Source organism: Mus pahari, chromosome 8, assembly GCF_900095145.1.
Source record: "Mus pahari chromosome 8, PAHARI_EIJ_v1.1, whole genome shotgun sequence".
Taxonomy (NCBI): Eukaryota; Metazoa; Chordata; class Mammalia; order Rodentia; family Muridae; genus Mus; species Mus pahari.
In genome coordinates this window covers 59,035,648-59,054,760 of record NC_034597.1, presented here as the reverse complement: position 1 = coordinate 59,054,760, position 19,113 = coordinate 59,035,648, and positions in this window count along the sequence as shown.

Here is a 19,113-nt window from a genome sequence, read left to right as displayed (position 1 = left end):
CTGCCTCTACCTCCCGAGTGCTGGGATTAAAGGTGTGCGCCACCACGCCCGGCTGTGATGGATATTTGATGTAGAATACTGGTACTGTGCAATATCCATGCATATTTCTGTCTTTCTTGATCTCTACTGTGTTTCAGAATATTTCCAACTTTTTTCATTACTTTTTCACACACCAGTTGGTAAGGACTTAACCATTCTGAATCCATCATTTAGAATACCACCTACTCAGTAACGATGTATTATAATTGTTTCCAGTAACAATGTATTATAATTGTTGCCCTGGTTTTTTTTTTTCAAATTTATGGAGACTATATATCACTCAACATTTAGCATTCTTTATATCCCACCATCAATAGTGCCCCCCTATGAGCACAGTAACCAGTTTATTCTAGTTGATTCATTGGCTTCAAGGTAATTTATACTACAGCCTCAGACTATAGATTATGAAAATAAGTGTATCTGATTGATAATAATAATCTTTACTTAACACTTGTCACTTCTTAAAGACCTCCCTGTGACTGCACAATAGTACTGGGCTGATGCAGAAGACCTGCCAACTGTAGCGTTGAGTGAGTTGATATTTGATTCGTCCCACTTACATCTGAGTCAGCATAAGCAATCTGTGCTCAGATTGTTTGGGGTTCAAAGTTGGCACTAGGCAAAATAAATACCAATGGCAAAGGTCAAACTGTGGGCAACACAGAGTTGAAGAAAGTCCCCAAATAGAAAACAATTTGAGAGACTGAGGAAAGGTTGGGAGAATGAGTGATCTTACGGAGACTGGAGCAGGAGGTTAGAAAATAAAGGGAAAAAACGTGGAGTATGCAGTTAGAAGGACACTCATCTTTTGGCCATGTCCCTTCACAGATTCTTTGAATCCAAAGCTGGGACACTGTTGTTATCATCATGTCTATTCTTTGTTTAATGTCACTTAAATGTTTAAAACCAGATTTCATTAGTTAGGGTTCTCTAGAGTAACAGAATTTATAGAATATATATATATATATATATATATATATATATATATATATAATACATATAATCTTTACTAAGTGGCACTTACACTTGTCACTTCTTAAAGACCTCCCTGTGACTGCACAATAGCACTGGGCTGATGCAGAAGACTTGCCAACTGTAGCATTGAGTGAGTTGATATATACACACATATATGTAGTGTGTGTGTGTGTGTGTGTGTGTGTGTGTGTGTGTGCACGCGCGCGCGTGTGTGTGGGTGCAATTTATTAGAATTACTTACAGGCTGTGGTCCAGCTAATCTAACAATGGCTTCTTATGAAAGGAAGGTCCCAGAACCCATTCAGTCCTCAAGGCTGGATGTCTCAGCTGGTCTTCAGCATATACTAAAATTCCAAAGCGAAGGAATGGGCTTGTTAATGAGAGCACAACCAGGCAAAGAACAATGCTTCCTTCTTCTATGACCTTTATTTAGGTTGCCAGCAGAAGGCATAGCCCAGATTAAAGATGGATCTTTCCACCTCAAAAGATCTGTATTGAAGGTGTTTATTTCCATCTCAAAGAGCTGAATTAGAAGTGGATCTTCCCACTTCATATTAAGCAAAAATCCCTTAGAGGTGTGCCCCTCTATTTCTGAGTTTCAGCTAATTCCATAAGTGGTCAAACTGGTGACCAAGATTAACCGTAACACTAGTAGGCATAGTTTAATTTAATATTGTAATCCTGAAACACAACCTGAGGAAATGGCTCAGTGGGTTAAGTGTTTGCCACATGAAGACCTGAATTTGAAGACCCTGAACTCACATAAGAAGACATATTGACAAATGAGTTTGTGGTATGGTGGAAAATGGAGACAAGGAGACTACTCAGAAGCTCCTGGGCCAGCTAGCCTTACAGCAGAAAAAAAAATATCAAAGAAACCTTGCATGGAAATGAAGGCAAGGACCAACACCCAACGTCCTCTGGGCTCTCTATGCACATACACACACATGCACATAGAAATTTTGTTTGTTTGTTTGTTTGTCTGTTTGCTTGTTTGTTTGTTTGTTTGTTTGTTTGTTTGTTTTAGACAGAGTCTCACTTTGTAGCTCTGGCTATCCTGGAACTCTCTATGTAGACCAGACTGGTTTGGAGCTCAAAGAGGTCCACCTGCCTCCCAAGTGTTGGGATCAAAGGTATATACCACCCAACCTGACTGAGATTTTGACTTTAATTCCATTCCAATATCCAAAATAAATATCCATTGCAAAACAGATTCAAACCCATTTTCTCTGATCTGTGTCCCTGACTCTACCTTATTGCTCTCTAGTTCTATACAACTCTTTGGATCTTAGATTCATTTTATAACATTCTGAAAATATTGGAAAATTTTGATAATGCCAGTCAAGGTGGCATATCCCATTTTTGGACAATTTGAATTCCTTAACTCATTGGTCAACAAGTATCAGTTGACACTAATGTTTTTAAGTGCATAGATCAGGTTCTGAGAATGTAAGAGTAAAGAAATTTAATCTCTGCCTTAGTAGAGTTTATTAGCCTGTAGAGGAAAACCAAACTAAGGAAAGTAAGGAGAGCTGAAAGGAGATGTTGCCTTCCAGGAGAAACTTAAGCAGGCACTATGCACAGTTGGATGTGTCTATAGTCCCAGCTACTTCAAAGGCAGGGGCAGAAAGATAACTTGAGCCCATATACCATATATAAAAAACTTAAAGACATCTTCCCACATTTTTCCAATGATCACTAAATGGCATATCACCTAACACAATATAAATGCAATGTATGTAGTTGCTCTACTCTATGGTTTAGACAATAAAAACAAGAAAAAACTCCAGATGTAGTCATCAGAAACTATGTAAAAAATATTTTTGACATTCCCTTGGCTGAATCCACGAATACAAAAAAATCTTCAGCTACAGAGAGCTAGCATATGTAAGACTTTTATGTCACTCGCTACCTATCAAGGACACACAGATAGCTCTGAGACAATGCGTTCCAGACAGAACAAATGAAAGGACTGCAGGAAGAAACTTGTGTAATATGTTTGCAAGGAGGAGGAGGTCTGGTTGATGGGAATAAATGAGGGAAAGATGGATTGGATGTCAGAGGTAAGTGGGAACTGGTCAAGGAGGACCCTGTGGGTCTCAGTAAGTTTACGGCTTTGGAGAGTTTCGAGTAAAGGAATGTAACCGATGAACTTTGGAAGAACCTCTCTATCTAATTTGTTGAGTCCAGAATGTGGGACAAAAATAACTAAGAAAGAGAGGTCACTTACAAGACGATTGTAACAGTTGGGTTAAAGGTTTTGGTATAATGTCATGGGAAATGGAAGAAGTCCTGGGATACATTTTGAAAGGGAAAGCTATGGAATTTGACATCGAGACAATAAAGAATAAAATCATTGGGATACACCAGAGTGCCTGGCCTGGGAAACTAGATTATGGAATTCCTCTCTGTGATGAGGTATAGAAACCAGCAGAGAAGACTGGAGGAAGGCCTAGGGGAGAGGAGGAGAGCACTGATCCAACCATGGTAATTGCTACCAGGTATTATAATGGATGGCGACTCAAGGGAAACCACCACAGACGCAGTGCTTCTTGGTTAGTGTGGAATAGGTGTCTCTTATGCCTTAGCATCATGATGAGGAAGGAAGGCAGTACTTTAAGAGATCGAATGCATTGTTCATACAGGTTGTGGTGGTAGTGACTGTCTTAGTGTCCCTTTGCTTTGAAGAGACACCATGGCCACAGCCACTCTTATTAAAGGAAGTATTTATTTAGAGCTTGCTTATTGTTTCAGGGATTTAGTCCATTATCATCATGGCAGGGAGCATCGTGACACAGAGACAGACATGGTACTGGAGAAGTAGCTGAGATCCAAAGAAAACAGGAAAAGAAGAAGCACTAGGTTTGGCTTGGGGTTTTGAACTCTCAAAGCCCACCCCCAGTGGAACCTCTCCTCCAACAAGATCACACCTACTCCATCGAGACCATACTTCCCGATCTTCTCAAGTAGCGCCACTCCATAGTGACTGAGTGTTCATATAGGTGAGCTTATGGGGGCTACTCTTCTTCAAACCATCAGAGTGACCAATTTTATCACGATTCAAATGAAAATCTCAGTGATGAGAAATCAAAGGAACTGACAGATGGGAAACTGGTACTATGTGGGCAGGGGTTTGAAGACAGGAGAGAAAGCAAGCTTGATCACAGAGATGGGAAACACATTTTTTGGCTTTCGTGGCGAAACATGGCTTCGCGGATAACAAAGACGCCTGTGCTCTCCCTGAGATTAAGCCTTTCAGAGTCAGCTTCTTACTGTGGTGCTTAACTGCCAGGCTGTTCCTGGCCAGAAGCTCGGCCTTTGCTCCTCAGAAATTGTGATCAGTCACTTCTCTAAGAAGAAATGGCTTGCTTTGTTGCACATTATTTAGCCCTGTGTGACAAGAGATGAGGTTTGCAACTGTCAGTTTCACTGACGGATTACACACTTACTTCCAAAATAGTGAGTAGTGCCTGGAGCTAAGTCTAGCAGTAGCCAGCAAGGTCAGTAGGGACTGGAAAGACCATTCCATGCTACCCATTACAGACCTATTCTCTGTTGTTCCAATGCCGCTGAAAAGGACCACTTTAACTCACTATACACGTACGTAGTTTGCCATAATCGTGGCCACCAAAAAGAGCTGGAAAAATGAAAGCAGCATTTCTCAGCAGTCAGAACTGCATCCTATGGGCAAGGGTACTGGACTCTTAGACTCCAGTTCGAGTCCCACCTTAGACAATCCCAGTGTGTCTTTTCCCTGCTGACTTTCTCTTTCCTCAAACATTAAACAGGATCAAACTCAAGGCACTCAGCTGCTGAGCCACTACCAGAGTTTTTATCATTCTGAAACTCCCTGATTCTGTGATACTTCATATTGAAGGAAATAGTTCTATGTTTTATGTGTTGTTGATTGGTGATGGGTTGGTAGGTTAGTGGGTTGGTGGGTTGGTGGATTGGTGGGTTGGTTAGTGGGTTGGTTGGTTGGTTGGTTGGTTGGTTGGTTGGTTGGTTGGTGGGTGGGTTGGTTGGTTGGTAGATTGGCGGGTTGGTTGGTGGATTGGTTGGTTGGTGGGTTGGTTGGTTGGTTGGTTGGTTGGTTGGTTGGTTGGTTGAGACAATGCCTTGCTAGGTATCCCAAACTGTCTTAGTGCTCACTACACATCCCATGCTGGACTCAAACTTGCAAAAAATTCTGGTGTCCTAGCCTTTCTAGTCCTGGGATTATAGGTGTTATCACCACACCTCACTGGAGGAACTTTTGCTAGTGAAATTTGTATCTTTATCAGAGACTCCCACTATATATATCCGAGTGTGTCCTCAAGTGACAGGTACATAAAACCTGACCCTTGTTACCTCAATTCCACAACCTGCTGCAAATTTGGTTTCCCTTCTTCATCAAATGGAAACTCCATTCTATCATGTTATTTACCATTTGGATATGTGTTACTCAAAGATCTATGCATTAAAGGCTAGGTTTCCCCAACCCATGATGGTGTTGGGGTTTTCTAACCAGTAAGAGGTACATACAGCCTGCTGGGAAGAAGTTAGGTTATCAGGGACTTGGTTTTGAAGAGAATATTAGGACTCCATCCCCTTCCTATCTTTTGTGTTTCCTGGTCACTGAGAGGTGGACAGATTTGCTCCATCACACACTTGCTGTGTAATGCCACCAGAGTTCAAATTCAACAGGGCCAGCTCACTAGGAACAAAGACCTCTGAATCAAGGAGCCAAAATAAACTTCTCTTTTTAAGGTGGCTGTCTCAGATATTTGTTCAGTAATGGAAAGCTAATGCAGATTCAAACTTTGGAGTCATCCTGACTCCACACATTTTTCCATCATCTGATCTTCCAGAACATTCCTCCTTGTCTATTTTGCTATGGCCACACCACCCTCTTTGTCCTTCTATCAACACACAGAGCACACTCATGAAGTGGAAATTTTTGGTTGTGTCATGTGATGCAGAGTCATGTGATGTTTGGGGAGAGTATAAGTAGGACCCAACAGACAATGACAAGGCGCTTACCTAACTAGTGATGCTGTACTTATTTGGTCTCGAGTTTTTGAAGACTTTCACTTTGTTGAGAGCAACACAGCAGAGAACTTCTCTTGGCTTTTTGGCTGGTCCTGGTCACTTCTGCTGACTCATGCTGACTTGATGGAGGCCTAGCATTTTCTGCTGGATTGTGTCACCTTGCTGATTCATGCTTGATGACACTTTTGAACTGGACTGTTGGTATCCTGACAATTGTGATAGGAATCACCCCTAAAGAACTACTTCTAAACAGGTTCACATCCTTGTGTCCTATTTACCATCTTTTCTCCCTGACCTTTGGACTGTGGGCTAGAAAGGGAGGTTGAAGTGTTTGAGAACCCTATTAAAGTAGGTTTTAAAATATGTAAGCCCACACACTCCTCCCTCAGGCCTTTGGACAGGACATTACCCATTAGACACATACCTTAATCTAGGAGCCAAGCATCACAGATTCTTATTCAAGCTGCATCCTATTTACAATACTTCATCTTTCATGATAGTCCATACCCCTTGGCACACAATTTACTTTTTCAGTAAAATTGTATGAAAACAGAAAATTTGTATTGTAACTACAATAGCCTAGAACCTCAGCAATATGGGCCAGCCCATCATGGGTCCTCAGGCAGTCTCTGATAAACAAGTGAATGAGCAAAACACCAAAGGCATCTCCTTCCTGGAGTCCTTTCCAGCAGAGTTAGGGTACAGTGATCCCCAAGCCTGGCCTAGAAAGAATAATGTCAAAAACTGCCCAGTAGATGGGTTCTGGGCGCCTACGTCCTGTTGTCCACCACACTTGCCTTTTTCACTTGAGTTCCCTAAGCAACTATGTTAATAACTGTGCAGAGCCTCAGCCAAGCTGTTGCTCCAACCTGGGACAGATGGAAGGCCCAGAGAAATGACTACTCCATGTTTCCTAACCTTTACCACTTTACAAGGTGGTGGTTCCCAAGAAACACATGACAAGGGGTAGGTACAGAATAGAAACAGATATAGAATATGTGGGGAACAGAATAGAATAGATGAGGAACTGGACCTCTCTAGGAATGCTGATTTCCATGGGTTTGGGGATCTGTCCTGCGGACCCATATGCCTTCACAGCTCTGGCTGACTGGAGCCTGAGCAACAGACCACGATAAAGGGAAGAGCCAAATGGACCAACCAGACAAGGGACAGCAGTCTCTACAAAGCCCTTCATCAGTCTTTGGAAGCATACTTGCACTGCTCCCTATCTGCAAGGGGTTTCCTGGTTATGATTCCACAGAAGGCTGAGCCTTTCCTTGCTTCCCTCCTGTTGTAAGTAGTGACCCTCACTTTCTCTGCCTTTTTCACCTATCTTTGCTCCCAGACTGTAACACCAAAACCCCTCATTTCCTGTCCAGCATGCCTCACACTCGCTATGACCAGGAATTGGAGAATACCAGGTTCAAATGCAGTCAAAAGTATATCCCTAGCTAATGTCCAAGCTATGAAAAGGGCCAAAATGCCCATCCAAGAAGGGACAGATCAGACCACTGGTCTGGTACCCAGCTACCTAGTTTCTCCTGCATCTATGCTAGAGAGTTGCTCACAGTCCTCCCATCTCACATTAAAATCAGATTCCATTGACTGATGAGATTCCGGATGGCCTGGTGAGGAAAAGATTTCACTCAAAAGACTCGGTTATCTCACATTCCCAGCCTGAGCTGGAATCTCAGCACTGACTCATCCTTGAATAAAGGACACTATGGCCTTCTGAAGCACATTTCCAGAAGGATGCCCCCTCCTTTTCCTTGACCAGGGGTACATGGGCACATCCCCTCCTTGGACTGGACTCAGTCACATCCTCCAAGTACAGTGACCTAATAATGGGGTATTTGGGGTGTCTTCTCGTTCTCACTCAGCTCCACCCCAGTGAGTGATTTAAGTTTTCTACTCAGTCAGTCTTAGGATAGTTTATCCATGTGAGCAAAGGGGACTCTAAGCTAAAGAGCACAAAGTCCAACTGTCTGGCATTGGGCCGTAGGGCTGTCCAGGAGGTCCTGGGACAGTACCCAGAAAGCATTGTACAGTAAAGACCTCTAGGCCGAGCTAGGGCTATACCCAGAAGGCATTAGGAGAAGTAAGAACTCCTGGGAGGGCATGAGATAGTATCTCAGATGCTTCTAAGGATCCCATCTTGGTCCCTGCATCCTGTCAGTATTCTGTGACCAGGAATTTGGCATGGCACCCAAACAAAGCCAAACACAGGGAAAGTCAGGGCTAAATGACATCATCTGTCTTAATTTTTTGATTCTTTTATCTTGGATAGCTGTGTAGATTATTGTGTCTAAATATTCTTTTCAGGTGATATTTGTGCTGAATGCAATCCCAAATGGGACGGTGTTAGGAAGACAGCCTTGGTGCTCACAACCAAGACCACTGCTGTGGGTAACTGTGGCAAGGTGTGAAGAGGAGGAGCCAGGAACACAGGCCTTTGCAGGTGTGGGTTGGGAGTCCACTTTCCTGCTCATGTTACTGAATTATCACCAAACAGGAACAGGGTGTTGCAATCTAAGAGTGGAGGAAGACAGAAGGCTGTGAAGACGCTCGGGTTCCTGTTCCCTGAACAGCCAGTTGTCTGTCTCCGTGTGGAACTGCAAAAAGAGAAAATGTTACCTAACACAGTCACACACACACACACACACACACACACACACACAGGTTTCCTTCCCTTTATCCCTGGAGAAACAGCTACTGGCCCGGGGTGACTAAGTCAGCTTCTCCTTCCTGACCCTGCAACTCAGTCCTGAGCTAATAAAGCACCTCACACACCCAGCTTTCTGGCTTTGAGGCTGAGGTGAGAACGATAATGGTGGTGTGTGCCAAGTGCATAGAACCTGCTGGAAAATCTTCACTTTTCTGGAGAATTTTTAATTCGGCCCTAGGGACTCAGTTCACATACTGAGGTCACATTCTCTAAGGTGGGGACACACACACACACACACACACACACACACACACACTGAATGTGGGGGCCAGTCAATACAGGGCTGTGATTACTCTCCCCTCAAAACTGACCCCTGGTTCCACATATCTGACACCAATTTTTCTCCTTTAAACTGTGTGAACAACTTGAGACTTACGGATGAGATTCGGAGTTTGTGTAGGGGGTTCTCTCCAGCTATGCATGGGTGTGTGTGCTTGGGTGGCTGTGTTTCTATAATAAAATGGCATATCTACAGGGAATAGAGTATTAGAGATAAGAACCGAGTCATATGGGACATGAATAAGTCACTTTCTCATCCTTGAAAGTCTTCATGGTGGGGTTCTGTCTCTGGCGGTGGAATCCTTCTCAGAAATGTCTGATTGTCGATGATCATATCAGGAATAGGCCTATGCCATATGAAATTATAGTGATGAGTTGTCTATACATTGAAAGGATGACATTTAGCTAAGACCAAAGAGATTTCTGACCATCAAAATTCACACATAAGTGGCTTGCCTCATCTACTAAGAATGAAGATTATTATCAGCAATCAAACTGCCAATGTTCCAGAAAACATTGACACAACTCTGAGGGGGTATACAGGCCCACAGAGGAACCCTCCGAAAAGACTTCATTCACATCAATGTAAAGCCCAGTCTCCTTGGAAAGGACCAGAAATGGTAGGGAAATGGAAAGGTCTGGCCACTGTTTGTACCATCTGCAGTTGTGTTCGCAGAGTCAAGAGTCACAGGGCTTCCATAATACGATGAGGTCTGTGCGAGCTCACTTCCCCATCAATGTCATTAGAAGTTTGGTCCTTTGGATGAAATTCAAAATTTCTAGGCTAAAATAATATGTCCACAGGGTCTGGATGAAGATAGGTGCTGATAGTTCTGCCTCTTAGGGCAGAAGGATGATTTAATCCTTGACAGAAACAATCTCACGCTTGTTTCGGATTCAGCAGCTCTGATTCAGCAAGCCACAGCAGTTAAGTCCAAGGATGTCATGAAGGTTTTGGATGATATCTATGTGTCTGAAAAGGGAACAGAGCAGCAGGCTGATGAGTAAGACCTCAGCCACGAGCTCCAGAAACAAGATTCCGGTTTATCAGTACAATCTGAGATGTCTCTGGGGAAAATAAAGGACTGTTATTGTGTGGTGGGGGTGTCTTTAATAAGTCCCAGAAATCCAAACTAATTTAAAAAAGACTTCTGCATGATAAGGCATTGCTTATCTCCTTTGTAATCAATGTAGATTACTTTTGTGTTTGTTTAGTAGAAGTTAGTAGTGCTCATGTAAACTCATGTTTGAAACCTAAGACATTTTTCTTAAATCTAAAGATGTCAACTGGGATAAATCTGTGCACAGAAGGAAATAATAAGCAGCATCATGTTTCTGTCATAACTCACTTTAAGTTCCTATATTAGCTCCTCACCTAATTATCCCAATAATTAGAGTAATGTTAATTTTATTTCAAGTAAATTATTGCAAGAACACAGAGGTCTTAGAGTATAATGCCAGCCTTTGTAGAAAAAAAATGTGGATATAAAAGAGGAAGAGATGCCTGGGTGTGTAAAACACTGGTTGTGTACGTGTGAGGACCAGAGTTTGTATCCTCATATCCCAAGTAAATTCCTACGAGTGTTGACGCTCCTGTGACTCCAGCCTGCTGAAGAAGACCTAGCCAGGATCCCCAGATCAAGCTGGATAGCTGGACTAACCCAGATCAACCATCCCAGGGCTCAGTTGAGAGACCTTGCCTCAGTGAATACAGTGGAGAGTGAGAGAGGAAGGCTCTACATGACAACCCCATGCTTCCAAACACACATAGGTGAACATGCATCTGCACACAAATGTGTACCCACACACACATGAATGAATACATAGACATGCATGCGCACAAACCATACCACACACATACACCTGCAACAAATTGCAAAACTAACCTCCCAAAAATAATGGAGTTCTTTATCAAGAGTGGTTAAAATGAACATAATACCTTTGTAATGATGTATTTATTTTATGAGTATGAATGTTTTACCTGTATATATATATATATATATATATATATATATATATATATATATATATTTATATATATATAGATGAGAATAAGTAATTAAGTATGCTTGCATGCATGCATATGTGCCACATGCATACTTGGTGCTTGCAGATGCTTGTTAGATGCCCTGGAGTTATGGATGGTTGTTTACCACCATATGGATGCTGGGAACCAAATCCAGATTCTCTGCAAAAGCAACAAGTGCTCTTAACCTCTGAGACATCTCCTCAATCCCATACTACATTTTGAACACATAATTCAACTATCAGAATACTTAAATAAATACTAGAAGATCATGTATGTAGATAGCCATTGGGTAGACATATTCATTGTCAAACTATTTATAATTTTCCTAACATGTTGTGGAACTTAAACTGGAACACATAATCCAATAAGAATGAGTAACTGATGAGGATAGGGTAGAAGAATATCTAACATTAGAATTGTATCATAACCTCCAGAAAAGAAGCTTCCTTACTCTAAAACCTAACAATCATGTGCCCAATGTCCTGTGATGGCAGCAGTGACGAGGAGCATGGTGGTGGTAGTGATATTTGACTTTGGAGTCTATGTCATAAGAGACATAGCATGTGCTGCCTTGGTTTGGGGCAGCCCTTCATTGAGTGAGGGAGGTCAGCTACCATGTTGTAAGGATGCTCAACCAGCTAAGAGGGAGAGGTCTGGATCAAAAAGAAATTACCAGGCACAGCACTGAATCACCTTAAAACAGATCCTGCAGCCTTGGTCAGGGATGATACAAAACAGTAGCCAGTGAAGGCTTGGAATGATATGTTATGCAGCGATGAGTGACTCAGACATACAGCATATGCTTTGATAGAGGTTATGTCGTTATCAAAGGAGCATACTGCTTGCCACTTTCTATCTCCATGCATTCCTGGTCTCATTAAAAAGTGTCTTACAGTCCCAGCCCCCAACCCAGCACACATTTCCTAGGAACCTGCCAGTTAAGCTTACCAGAGAAGCGAGTAGGACAGTGAAACAGAGAGGCAAGCTTTAGATTTTCACTGTTACCCCTCTCCTCCAAATCCAATCCCCCAGTCTCATACCCAGCTCTGTAGCCAACTACCTGTTGTGGCCTCTCCTCCTCTCTGTCCTCTTTCCAGGAGACTAAGCAGGTCCTCATGCAGCATCCTGCCTTTCTCCCTCCTGTAGATCCTTCCACCTCTGATCCTAACCCATCCCCATTCCTAAGTGTCAGCTGTCAATATCTAGAAATACATTTTCCTGAGAACCCCTCAGTGGCCACACCTGGATAGATTCCAAAATTCACTTCCAGGCAACACATAGCCACCACGCCCTCCTAAGAGCCACGGGGAGGAAGAGAAACCAAGGGGAGACATGCCTACCCTATAAAGACAAGATAAAATCAGCGTCTAGAATCTTCCCAAACCCAATTACCGAGACATCAGTATGCAAACACACTAACAGCCAGGACAGTTCATCTTCACTAGGGCCCAGCAACCCTGCCACAGCAGGCCCTGGGAATTATAAAACAGCTGAAGCACAAGGAAAAGACTTTAAAACAGCCTTTATAAACATGATAGAGGTCCTTAAAGAGGAAATAAATAAATCCCTTAAAGAAATCTATGAAAACGCAAACACACAGTGAGAGAAGACGGGTAAAACAGTTCAAGACCTGATGGCAGAAAAATGAATCCATCAATAAAACCCAAACTGAGGGAAACATGGAAGTAAAAAAATTAGGAACTTAAACAGGAACCTCTGAGGTAAGCGTCACCAACAGACTAGAAGAGATGGGAGAGAGGATCTCGGGCATTGAAGACATGGCAAAAGAAATGGATACCTCAACCAAAGGAAATTTTAAATCTAAAAATCCTTGGCTCTTGCTCAGACATCCTCAGAGATGCTTCCTCCTGGAGGAAGTTAGAACAAATACGAAGACCCACAGCAAGACATTATAGAGTGCTAGGGACCTTGGAACCCCAGCCCCAAGTGGGACTTCTCCATCAAACCCCTTCCCCTCAGAGCTCCGGAAATCCTTAGAAAAGAAGGCAGAGCAAGTGTTAGAGCCAGAAGGGATGGAAGACGCCAAGAAAGTAAGGCCCTGTAAATGAACATGAGCAAAGCTGCTATGAGCTCACAGAGACGGAGGCAGCATGCGCTGGGGCTGCACAGGCCCACACCAGGGTCTCTGCGGACATAGTATGGCTTCCAGTTTAGTATTTAGTATATTCCTGAGTGTGTGACCGAGTGGGTCTATGAATCGCATGCCTTCTCTTGGGTTCTGTTCTTTCTGTTTGTCTTGTCCAACACTGATGTGCTGGGTTTTGTTTGATCTTATTATAATTTATTTTGTTATACTGTATTATTATTTCTTAGAAGCCTGTTCTTTTCAAATGAGATTCAGAAAGGGGGTAAATAAGGATGGGAGAGGCGGTAGGGAGAAAGGAGGAGCAACAGGACAGGGAACCGTAACCAGGACATTATGTGAGAAAAGAACCTATTTTCAAAAGGGGAGGGGGAAGTTTGAGGGAAAAAAAAAATGCCTGAAATAGCTTTCAATATGTAGTAAAGAGCAAAACCCACTTAAATATGCAAATATAAAGATTTGGTTCTTAAAAATAACCAGGCACAAAACATCTAAGAAATCTAGGACACTCTGCAAAGACAAAATCTAGGGACAATGAGAACAAAGGAGGGAAAAGAAGCCCCGGTCAAAGGCACAGAAAATACTTTCAACGAAATAATAAAAGGAAATTTTCTTGACCTAAAAGTGGTGCCTATCAAGGTCTAAGAAACAACCAGAACACCAGTAGACCAGACCAGAAAGGGAACTTCCCTTGGTACTTAATAATGAAAACACAAAATGTACAGGTCAAACAAAGAATATTAAAAACTGCAAGGGAAAAAGGCCCAGTGGCATATAAGGTCTTACTATTAAAATTGCACCCGTTGTCTCAGTGGGGATTCTAAAAGCCAGAAGGGACTGGACAAATCTGCTACAGACTCAAAGAAACCAGATTACTGTTCCTAGAGAAACTTTTCAATTGCGGCAGATGAAGAAAATAAGACATCCCATAACCAAGCCAAATCTAAGCAATATCTGCCTACAAACCCAGCCCTGCAGAATGTATTGGAAGGAGAACTCCAACTTAAAATGAATAACAAATCCAAGAAAACACAGGAATAAATAACCCCAGACCAGCAAATCAGAAGAGAGGAAACATACACACACATAACACTACAGCAAAATATAAGGAATCAACAAACATTGCTCATTGATAACTTTCTACGTCACTGGTCTCAACTCCCCAGTAAAAAGGCACAGACTAACAGAAGGCAAAACCAGAACCCATCCTTCTACTGCATTCAAGAACTATACCTTAACATCAAGGAGAGACGTCACATCGTGGTAAAAAGAATGGAAAAAGATATTCCAAGCAAATTGACCTAAAAAGCAAGCTGGTGTAGCCATTTTAATATCTAACAAGTATGACTTGAAACCAAAACTAAAGAAAAGAAATGGAAGGACATATACATTCCACCAAGAGGACACTGTAATTGTTAACATCTACACATCAAACAAAAGGGCACTCAAGTTCATAAAAGAAACACTACTACACTTTAAGTCACATACTGAATGAACCTCACACTGATAGTGAGAGATTTCAATACCCAGCCCCTGCTAATAGGCAGGTCATCCAGACAAAAGCTAAATAGAGAAAATCTGGAGTTAATAGATGTTATAAACCAAATGGACCTAATGAATATTTACAAAACATTTCACCAAACACAAAAGGAATATACTTCCTTCTCTGTCCTCATGGAACTTTCTGTAAAATTCACCATCTTCTTCACCACAAAGCAAGTCTCCACAGGTACAAAACAATTTTGAAACATGACACTGCATCCTATCAGATGACCACAGATTAAAGCTGGATGTCAACAACACCTGAAAAAAAAATAGAAGCAGAAAGCTTACAAACTTACAGAAACAGAACAACAGCCAGGAGAAGCCTGGGATTCCACAGGGGGCAGAGCTTACCAAAGAGACATCAAAGCCCAGTCTCACAAGGACACTCTTCCACCAAGAAGGCCAAACCTACTCCAAAAAGACCACACCTCCTAATGGTGCCATTCCCTGTGGACCAAGCATTCAAACACCTGAATCTATGGAAGGCAAACCTATTCAGATCACCACAATACTGGAACATGAAAAGTTCTCCCATGCTATTGGATCAGTAGGATTAATATAGTTTTTAAAAATGGCCTTCCTACTAAAGGCAATCTACACATTCAATGCAATCCCTATCAGAACTTCAGCATAATTCTTCAGATTTCCAAAGGACAATTTTCAGCTTCATGTAGAAAAACAAAGAAACAAACAAACAAAAAAGCAGGATATCTAAAACTACCCTGAATAACAAAAACCCTGCTGGAGGTATCAGCATCCCCAACCTCAAATTGTCATACAGAGCTATTATCATAAAAATCACCATGGTTTTTGCACAAAACTAGATATGTTTTTTTTTTTTTTTTTTTTTTTTTTTTGGTTTTTCGAGACAGGGTTTCTCTGTATATCTCTGGCTGTCCTGGTACTCATTGATAGACCAGGCTGGCCTCGAACTCAGAAATCCGCCTGCCTCTGCCTCCCGAGTGCTGGGATTAAAGNCCTGCGCCACCAGGCCCGGCTAAAACTAGATATGTTGATCAAGGGAATCAAACTGAAGACCCAGACATAATTCCACATACTTATGAGGGCCTGGCTTTTTATTTTAAAAGAGCCAGAAACACACACTAGAAAAAGGAAAGCATCTTCAACAAATGGTGCTGGTCAAACTGGATGGCTGGTCATGAAAGAGTACAAATACATTCATGCTTACTGCCCTGAATGAGACTCAACCATAAGTGGATCAAAGACCTTGACAGGTCAGAGCCCTGAGCAGACCTTGGGCATGAACTCTGCAGCCAGTTCCACAACACCCAGAGGAAGATCCCAGCTGCTCTAACACACCCAGGATCATAGGATCAGGGGTGAGGAGGACACATCTGTCCCAACACCACCAGTAGTAACTGGGACCAGTGGTATCCAAGGACACAGGAACCCCATCCGACCAGTGGCACAGGTTCCTTCTAGTCTAGGCTGGAGCCCTGAGCCAACCTTGAGCACAAACTCTGCAGCCAGTGCCACAACACCCAGAGGAAGCTCCACTCCCAGGCACTCTAATATGCCCAGAATCACAGGATCACAGGATGACAGGATCCCAGGATCCCAGGATCACAGGATCACAGGATCCCAGGAGCTTGGTCACACCAGGATCTCAGCATCCCAGAGGCAGCTTTACTCCCAGGAGCTCTGACATACCCAGGATCTCAGGATCACAGGATCCCAGAACCACAGGATCACAGAGACAGCTGAGCTCTGAGGAATTCTGACACAACCAGGATCACAGAAAGGACAGGATCTAGTCAGATATAGCGAGGGCAGGTAGCACTAGAGATAACCAGATGGTGAGAGGCAAGCATAAGAACATAAGCAACAGAAACCAAGGTTACTTGGCATCAGAACCCAACCCTCCCAACACAGCAAGTCCTGGATACACCATCACACTGGAAAAGCAAGACTGAGATCTAAAAATCACTTTTCATGATGATGATAGAGGACTTTAAGAAGGAAATACAGGAGAACACGGGTAAACAGCTAGAAGCCCTTAAAGAGGAAACACAAAAATCCCTTAAAGAATTACAGGAAGACACAATCAAACAGGCAAAGGAAATGAACAAAACCATCCAATATCTAAAAATGGAAATAGAAACAATAAAGAAATCACAAAGGGAGACAACGCTGGAGTTAGAAAACCTAGGAAAGAGGTCAGGAGTCACAGATGCAAGCATCACCCACAGAATACAAGAGTCTGAAGAGAGAATTTCAGGTGCAGAAGATACCATAGAAAACATTGACACAAAAGTCAAAGAAAATGCAAAAGGGAAAAAGTTCCTAACCCAAAACATCCAAGAAATTCAGGACACAATGAGAAGGCCAAACCTAAGGATAGTAGGTATAGAAGAGAATGATGATTCCCAACTTAAAGGGCCAGTAAATATCTTCAACAAAATTAGAGAAGAAAATTTCCCTAACCTAAAGAGATGCACATGAACATACAAGAAGCCTATAGAACTCCAAGTAGTTTGGACCAGAAAAGAAATTCCTCCCATCACATAATAATCAAAACACCAAATNCANTAAACAAAGAAAGAATATTAAAAGCAGTAAGGGAAAAAGGTCAAGTAACATAAAGGCAGACCTATTAGAATTATATCAGACTTCTCACCAGAGACTATGAAAGCTAGAAAATCCTGAGCAGATATCATACAGACCCTAAGAGTACACAAATGCGAGCCCGGGCTACTATACCCCGCAAAACTCTCAATTACTGTAGATGGAGAAACCAAGATATTCCATGACAAAACCAAATTTACACAATATCTTTCCATAAATCCAGCCCTACAAAGGATAATAAATGGAAAACATCAACACAAGGAGGGAAACTACACCCTAGAAAAAGCAAGAAAGTAATCTTTCAACAAATCAAAAAGAAGATAGCCACGCAAACATAATTCCACCTCTAACAACAAAAATAACAGGAAATAACAATCACTTTTCCTTAATATCTCTTAACATCAGTGAACTCAACTCCCCAATAAAAATGCATAAACTAACAGACTGGATACATAAACAGGACCCAGCATTTTGTTATCTATAGGAAATGCACCTCAGTGACAAAGACAGACACTACCTCAGAGTAAAGGGTTGGAAAACAATTTTCCAAGCAAATGGTTCCAAGAAACAAGCTGGAGTATCCATTCTAATATCGAACAAAAGCGACATTTAACTAAAATAACACACACAACTATGATTTACATGAGAAAAAACTTTGATTTAGCAAGAGATGCATGGCTATAACAAGTAAATATGTTTAAGAAGAACCCAAGAAGGATGGAATCCACATGAACACAGTACCAGTAACATAGGCAACCTGAAGAAATGAAAACAGAACCAATTACCCCAGACTATTCACCTCAATATGTCAAATGACCCCTCCACAAAATGGTGTTCAAATGGAAAAGACATGATATCAATCTGCATTTGGGTGCAGCAGATTCTAGTCAAAACATTTCAGGTCTCAAGTAATTTTGGAAACCTGAGTATATAATGTCCTTCAAGATTTTTTCAGTTCTGGAATGGAATGATGGCAGTCTTCAAGTTACCCATGGTTCCTGAACTGATTTGGAATATCTACAGTATCTATCCTGGAATTGACTGAAGTAAACACATTGGAGCTTCTTTGTTGGATGCTGAGAATCTAGAGAAGAAAACCAATAGCAACATCACATAACAATTTACAGTTATCAATTTACACCAGATTTTCAAAGCACTCATAAAGATTGCATTTGTTTCTCCTCCAATTCCTTCACCCTTTCTAAGACAGTCATATACAACCAATACCCATTCTATGGTTGAATACATTAAGACTCAAAGAATTTGAGAGTGAGTTCTGAGGTTCCTAACTGTGGAAGAAGAGAACAAATGGGTACAATGGAGGATTGAAAGTACGACTGACTTAAAAATCAATGATACAATAGAAACAGATGTATAAAAGTTAGGGTCTTGGACAGATGCAGTTAGCACTTAAAACGAGCAGATTTCATAGAAACAAGCACTTATCTAGGACTAATTGGCTATTCTGGGTCTTTTGTTGTCCCATATCAAATTGAGGATTTTCTTTTTATTTATGTAAAGAATGAGATGAGGATGTGGACTGTGAATAATTCATTGACTCACTGAACTGTTTTGGTAGGAAGGTCTTTTTCACAATGTTAATTCTACCAAGCTATACACTTGAGGGGTCTTCAAATTCTAGTGTGTTTCTTAATCTCTTTCTTCATACATTTAAAGTTTTCCTTGCCCCCTGAGCTCGAGTCTCTAGGTGCATATGTAGCAGAAGATGGCCTAATCGGCCATCATTGGGAAGAGAGGCCCCTTGGTCTTGTAAACTTTATATGACCCAGCACAGGGGAA